The sequence below is a fragment of the Salmo salar genome, chromosome 06 (assembly GCF_965601325.2).
Source record: "Salmo salar chromosome 06, fSalSal1, whole genome shotgun sequence".
Lineage (NCBI taxonomy): Eukaryota > Metazoa > Chordata > Actinopteri > Salmoniformes > Salmonidae > Salmo > Salmo salar.
Genome location: NC_138296.1, coordinates 70,186,842 through 70,194,379, shown reverse-complemented (window position 1 = coordinate 70,194,379; position 7,538 = coordinate 70,186,842).

Here is a 7,538-nt window from a genome sequence, read left to right as displayed (position 1 = left end):
AAGCCTAAGATCACATTTACATTTTACATTTAAGTCATTTAGCAGACGCTCTTATCCAGAGCGACTTACAAATTGGTGCATTCACCTTATAATATCCAGTGGAACAACCACTTTACAATAGTGCATCTAAATCTTTAAGGGGGGGGTTAGAAGGATTACTTTATCCTATCCCAGGTATTCCTTGAAGAGGTGGGGTTTCAGGTGTCTCCGGAAGGTGGTGATTGACTCCGCTGTCCTGGCGTCGTGAGGGAGCTTGTTCCACCATTGGGGTGCCAGAGCAGCGAACAGTTTTGACTGGGCTGAGCGGGAACTGTGCTTCCTCAGAGGTAGGGAGGCGAGCAGGCCAGAGGTGGATGAACGGAGTGCCCTTGTTTGGGTGTAGGGCCTGATCAGAGCCTGAAGGTACGGAGGTGCCGTTCCCCTCACAGCTCCGTAGGCAAGCACCATGGTCTTGTAGCGGATGCAAGCTTCGACTGGAAGCCAGTGGAGAGAGCGGAGGAGCGGGGTGACGTGAGAGAACTTGGGAAGGTTGAACACCAGACGGGCTGCGGCGTTCTGGATGAGTTGTAGGGTTTAATGGCACAGGCAGGGAGCCCAGCCAACAGCGAGTTGCAATAATCCAGACGGGAGATGACAAGTGCCTGGACTAGGACCTGCGCCGCTTCCTGTGTGAGGCAGGGTCGTACACTGCGAATTTTGTATAGCATGAACCTACAGGATCGGGTCACCGCCTTGATGTTGGTGGAGAATGACAGGGTGTTGTCCAGGGTCACGCCAAGGCTCTTAGCACTCTGGGAGGAGGACACAAGGGAGTTGTCAACCGTGATGGCGAGATCATGGAACGGGCAGTCCTTCCCCGGGAGGAAGAGCAGCTCCGTCTTGCCGAGGTTCAGCTTGAGGTGGTGATCCGTCATCCACACTGATATGTCTGCCAGACATGCAGAGATGCGATTCGCCACCTGGTTGTCAGAAGGGGGAAAGGAGAAGATTAATTGTGTGTCATCTGCATAGCAATGATATGAGAGACCATGTGAGGATATGACAGAGCCAAGTGACTTAGTGTATAGCGAGAATAGGAGTGGGCCAAGAACAGAGCCCTGGGGGACACCAGTGGTGAGAGCACGTGGTGCGGAGACAGATTCTCGCCACGCCACCTGGTAGGAGCAACCTGTCAGGTAGGACGCAATCCAAGCGTGGGCGGCGCCGGAGATGCCCAGCTCGGAGAGGGTGGAGAGGAGGATCTGATGGTTCACGGTATCAAAGGCAGCAGATAGGTCTAGAAGGATGAGAGCAGAGGAGAGAGAGTTAGCTTTAGCAGTGCGGAGAGCCTCCGTGACACAGAGAAGAGCAGTCTCAGTTGAATGCCCAGTCTTGAAACCTGACTGATTAGGATCAAGAAGGTCATTCTGAGAGAGATAGCAAGAGAGCTGGCCAAGGACGGCACGTTCAAGAGTTTTGGAGAGAAAGGAAAGAAGGGATACTGGTCTGTAGTTGTTGACATCGGAGGGATCGAGTGTAGGTTTTTTCAGAAGGGGTGCAACTCTCGCTCTCTTGAAGACGGAAGGGACGTAGCCAGCGGTCAAGGATGAGTTGATGAGCGAGGTGAGGTAGGGGAGAAGGTCTCCGGAAATGGTCTGGAGAAGAGAGGAGGGGATAGGGTCAAGTGGGCAGGTTATTGGGCGGCCGGCCGTCACAAGACGCGAGATTTCATCTGGAGAGAGAGGGGAGAAAGAGATCAAAGCACAGGGTAGGGCAGTGTGAGCAGGACCAGCAGTGTCGTTTGACTTAGCAAACGAGGATCGGATGTCGTCAACCTTCTTTTCAAAATGGTTGACGAAGTCATCCGCAGAGAGGGAGGAGGGGGGGGGGAGGGGGAGGAGGATTCAGGAGGGAGGAGAAGGTAGCAAAGAGCTTCCTAGGGTTAGAGGCAGATGCTTGGAGTTTAGAGTGGTAGAAAGTGGCTTTAGCAGCAGAGACAGAAGAGGAAAATGTAGAGAGGAGGGAGTGAAAGGATGCCAGGTCCGCAGGGAGGCGAGTTTTCCTCCATTTCCGCTCGGCTGCCCGGAGCCCTGTTCTGTGAGCTCGCAGTGAGTCGTCGAGCCACGGAGCAGGAGGGGAGGACCGAGCCGGCCTGGAGGATAGGGGACAGAGGAAATCAAAGGATGCAGAGAGGGAGGAGAGGAGGGTTGAGGAGGCAGAATCAGGAGATAGGTTGGAGAAGGTTTGAGCAGAGGGAAGAGATGATAGGATGGAAGAGGAGAGAGTAGCGGGAGAGAGAGAGCGAAGGTTGGGACGGCGCAATACCATCCGAGTAGGGGCAGAGTGAGAAGTGTTGGATGAGAGCGAGAGGGAAAAGGATACAAGGTAGTGGTCGGAGACTTGGAGGGGAGTTGCAATGAGATTAGTGGAAGAACAGCATCTAGTAAAGATGAGGTCAAGCGTATTGCCTGCCTTGTGAGTAGGGGGGGAAGGTGAGAGGGTGAGGTCGAAAGAGGAGAGGAGTGGAAAGAAGGAGGCAGAGAGGAATGAGTCGAAGGTAGACGTGGGGAGGTTAAAGTCACCCAGAACTGTGAGAGGTGAGCCATCCTCAGGAAAGTAACTTATCAAGGCGTCAAGCTCATTGATGAACTCTCCAAGGGAACCTGGAGGGCGATAAATGATAAGGATGTTAAGCTTGAAAGGGCTGGTAACTGTGACAGCATGGAATTCAAATGAGGAGATAGACAGATGGGTCAGGGGAGAAAGAGAGAATGTCCACTTGGGAGAGATGAGGATTCCAGTGCCACCACCCCGCTGGCTCGATGCTCTAGGGGTATGCGAGAACACGTAGTCAGACGAGGAGAGAGCAGTAGGAGTAGCAGTGTTATCTGTGGTAATCCATGTTTCCGTCAGCGCCAGGAAGTCTAGGGACTGGAGGGTAGCATAGGCTGAGATGAACTCAGCCTTGTTGGCCGCAGACCGGCAGTTCCAGAGGCTGCCGGAGACCTGGAACTCCACGTGGGTCGTGCGCGCTGGGACCACCAGGTTAGAGTGGCAGCGGCCACGCGGTGTGGAGCGTTTGTATGGCCTGTGCAGAGGAGAGAGAACAGGGATAGACAGACACATAGTAGACAAGCTACAGAAGAGGCTACGCTAATGCAAAGGAGATTGGAATGACAAGTGGACATCTCAAATGTTCAGGAAGTTAAGCTTACGTTGCAAAAATCTTATTGACTAAAATGATACAGTACTGCTGGCTGGTGGAGTAGGCTAGCTAGCAGTGGCTGCGTTGTTGACTATGAACGTGTAGCTGGCTAGGTAACCTCGATAGTTTCAGTACTACACCTTGTCATGATACAAAGCAACTTTGTAGCTAGCTAGCTAACATAACACTAATCAAGACGTTCCTTGTAATGTATTTAGTTTCTACAATGCTGCTCGTCGGTAATAGTTGGCTGGGTTAGGAAAAATGGCGTCGCGGGGGACGGAAAAAGCTGGCTAGCTAACCTCGATGGCTGGCAAGCTAACAATTATCAAGCTATGACAAAGACAACTAAGTAGCTAGCTAGGTAACTCTGCACTAGTCAAATCGTTCCGTTGTAAAGTATTAGTATCTACAGCGCTGCTAGTCGGTAACGGTTGGCTAGCTGGCAGTGGGTTAATGATGACTAGGTGTGTTGACTAAGTCTAAGTCAGGCGCGTAAGTCAGGCGCGTGCAATGCCAAGCATCAGCTGGAGTGGTGTAAAGCTCGCCGCCATTGCACTCTGGAGCAGTGGAAACGCGATCTCTAGAGTGATGAATCACGTTTCGCCATCTTGCAGTCCGATGTATGAATCTGGGTTTGACGTATGCCAGGAGAACATTCCCCAATGCATAGTGCCAACTTTAAAGTTTGGTGGAGGAGGAATAGTTGTCTGGGGCTGTTTTTTATGGATCGGGCTAGGCCCCTTGGTTCCAGTGAAGGGAAATCTTATGCTGTATGATATTCTAGATGATTTTGTGCTCCCAACTTTTTGTCAAGAGTTTGGGGAAGACTCTTTCTTGTTTCAGCATGACAATGCCCCCATGCACAAAGCGAGAACCATACAGAAATAGTTTGTCGAAATCGGTGTGGAAGAACTTGACAGGTCTGCACAGAGCCCTGACTTCAACCCCATCAAACACATTTGGGATGAATTGGATTGCCGACTGCGAGCCAGGCCTAATCACCCAACATCAGTGCCCGACCTCACTAATGCTCTTGTGGCATTAGCTTTCCAACATCTATTGGAAAGCCTTCCCAGAAGAGTGGAGGTTGTTATAGCAGCAAAGGGGGGACCAGCTCCATTCGAAATTGTGGTGAAGTGTACCTACAATGCACTGCTTAAATGTATATGTTGAGTAACATTACACTCAATAGGAGTGAAACTGTTGGATAGGCCTTACTAGTGTTGGATTTTGCAAGTCACATTTTAGAAAGGTGTTATTGTACAATGTTGCAATGGGCAGAAATGGCTTATACATACAACATGCTGCACCAACACTTTTTATTGGAACAAAATAATTCATACACTTTTGCTTATGTGGATGATGTAGTCCATAGTCTACGACCGGAAGGAAAGTTGACTGATGATCTGCCTCTACTACTTAGTGAGAGGCATTTTACCTGCTGTTCCTATGAGCCGTTCTGCCTAGCACAAGCCAAGGCTCCTGCAAGGCTTCTTCTTACTTACCTACATAGAGGCATTGGAACCCTGAAGCACATCTACAGCCCATAAATTAACATCCTAAATCCTCATGTGAGAAACATGCAGTTTAAAGTCATTTGCCAATGGATTGGGAAAGGCCCAGAATATGCTAAATCCATATCTATAGATGAACACATGATACATATCATGATTTTGCATCCCTAAATATATTTTGACATTTTCATTGTTTTCACAGCCCTTTAAGTAATGATAATAAGGACAGTGTCCGGATTAAAGTTAGTATGCATGTGTGCAATGCCTACTGCTTCCAGAATTTAGTCAGCTAAGATGATTACAACAAACGTTTACAGTACATTTCATTCTATCTGGACCATGGATGACAGGGCTGACAGATTTAAGCATATGGCTCAGTTGGTATGAGCAATTTGAATACTTATATGCCAACAAAAACAAAATAATGGGCAGATACTTAAAAAATGATGTTATATTTATTAAAAATATTATGAATATGATATATAAATACATGCAACCAACTGATTGAATCATTACTGTAAAAAAGGAGGAAGCAAGTGAAAAGAACTTGTCAGTCTGCCCTATATCAGTCGAGAACAAATTCTTATTTTCAATGACGGCTTTGGAACAGTGGGTTAATTGCCTTGCTCAGGGACAGAACGACAGATTTTTACCTTGACAGTTCGGGGATTCAATCTTGCAAACTTTCGGTTGCAAGTCTAACTCTCTAACCACTAGGCTACCTGCCACCCCATATTAATGACCAAAACACAAATAGGAAGATTTTTTATTTTTTATTTTCATAAAGTTGGGAGATGTCCAATGACACCAGGGGGTCTGGGGATATCTGCAACACAAATGTATGTATTAGGACTCATTATAACCAACTGCATATTTAATGTATAGTTATGAAATTTACAAAAATACTAACGTGTACTGCCATGCAGTTAAATACTATCACATGCAGAACACATACAGAAAGCAATTAACTGTACTTTCATTCATATTTCTGTCTCACTTAAACAGCAGGTAGATAACTTATTCTCATGAGATGGAAGCATTTAATTTCATTATACTGGACACTTGATTTCAACATATGTTTTGTGACTTAATTCCCACCATTAAAAATAATGAAAACAACCACATTTTTTGGACTCACATCTGACACCAACATGACCTGGGCAAGAGTGTCAGTTATGGGTCCCGCTGACCCAGAAACTGCTGAACCTGGGAGCCAGGGAGTTCTAGGCTAGACAGGCAGCCCCTACCCCACAATAAACAAAACACATAAGAAGACATCTTGATTTTCTTACACTTCATTTTGGCCCATTCTACCCCTAACTTTCCAATGCATGCAAATGGTCCCCAGTTTGTTGTTGTAATACAGTTTGTGTTCTAAGTTAAGATGAATGGTAAAATAAATATAAACTGATGAAACATGTCATAAAGAACAAAGTAGCTAAAAAGTAACATATCAACTCCTAGGTTAGACAAAATACATCTACTGTAGGTGTCACGTCCTGACCAGTATAGGGGTTATTTGTTATTGTAGTTTGGTCAGGACGTGGCAGGGGGTGTTTGTTTTATGTGGTTCAGGGTGTGTTTTGTGTATGTGTTAGGTAGAGGGGTATTTGATTTATTAGTCCGGGGTTTGTTAGTCATTGTTCTATGTTAGTATATTTCTATGTTCTATCTAGTCTTTTGTAGTTCTATGTTTAGTTAATTGGGGTTGGACCTTCAATTGGAGGCAGCTGGTAATTGTTGCCTCTGATTGAGGGTCCTATAATTAGGAGTTTGTTTTTTGTGGGAGATTGTTCTTGTTTAGCTGTTTGCCTGACAAGACTGTCAAGTTTGTTTTGTATACGTTTATGTGTATTCCATCTTCACCAATAAAAAAAGATGAGTGTACATTTTATGTGCCAGAGTAGTAAATTGGGTATGTTTTTCATTTGGCTGTGAAAATACTGCCCCCTAGCCCAGACAGGTTAATCTTCTAACAGGTTTTGTTATCAATGGTAAATCTTTTGTTAGAGAGGTGTCTGCGAGGGAGGATCATGTAAAAGTGTTTTATTTTAGAATGATGTCTTAATACTTTTATTTTTGCAACTGAAGGTATTTTATTAATTGACTGTTACCAGTATCATATTCATTGTATTATTCTCTCTATATTCTACATAACTGAGATAACCTCAGGCAAGGCTATGTACTACATGCTCATTGCTTCTTCATAGTATATTGGTTTATTAATAGTGTTTTATTTTTGGTTTTTGACTAGATCTTTTACTCCTATCCATGTTATGGATTGGAGATGTTTGGTCTAGTCGGTTTGTGTGCCTTATTCAAGTTCATTGTATGTATGAAGTTGATGTAATTTTGCCTCCTCTTGGTGTCACTTAGATGGTGGTTTGTGGGACTAATTAGTCCCAGAGGAGGTATGTATGTGGGATTTAATGTAATGTAGCTAGGTGCAACTGCTATGTTAATGTAATGTAACTAGGTACAACTGCTATGTTAAGAAAACACAGGAACAATGGTTACATTGGTTGCATCTGGACATACATTAGCTGAGGCAATAAGTACATTGGTTGCATCTGGACATACATTAGCTGAGGCTATAAGTACGTTTATGGCAGCTGGACACAACTAATGGATGCATAAAGTCAGGGCCATAAGTACATTTATGACAGTCAGACATACTAATGTCAGAAGGACACAGGAAGGAGGATGGTGGTAAAATGACCAACAGGTAAAATATAAGTATTCAATAAATGTATTATTTTTTGTATGACATAAGGGGTCCTGCCACCATTATAATCAAACCAGAAGCAGAGATGGGAGTTACTGGGCGTAAACAAGCA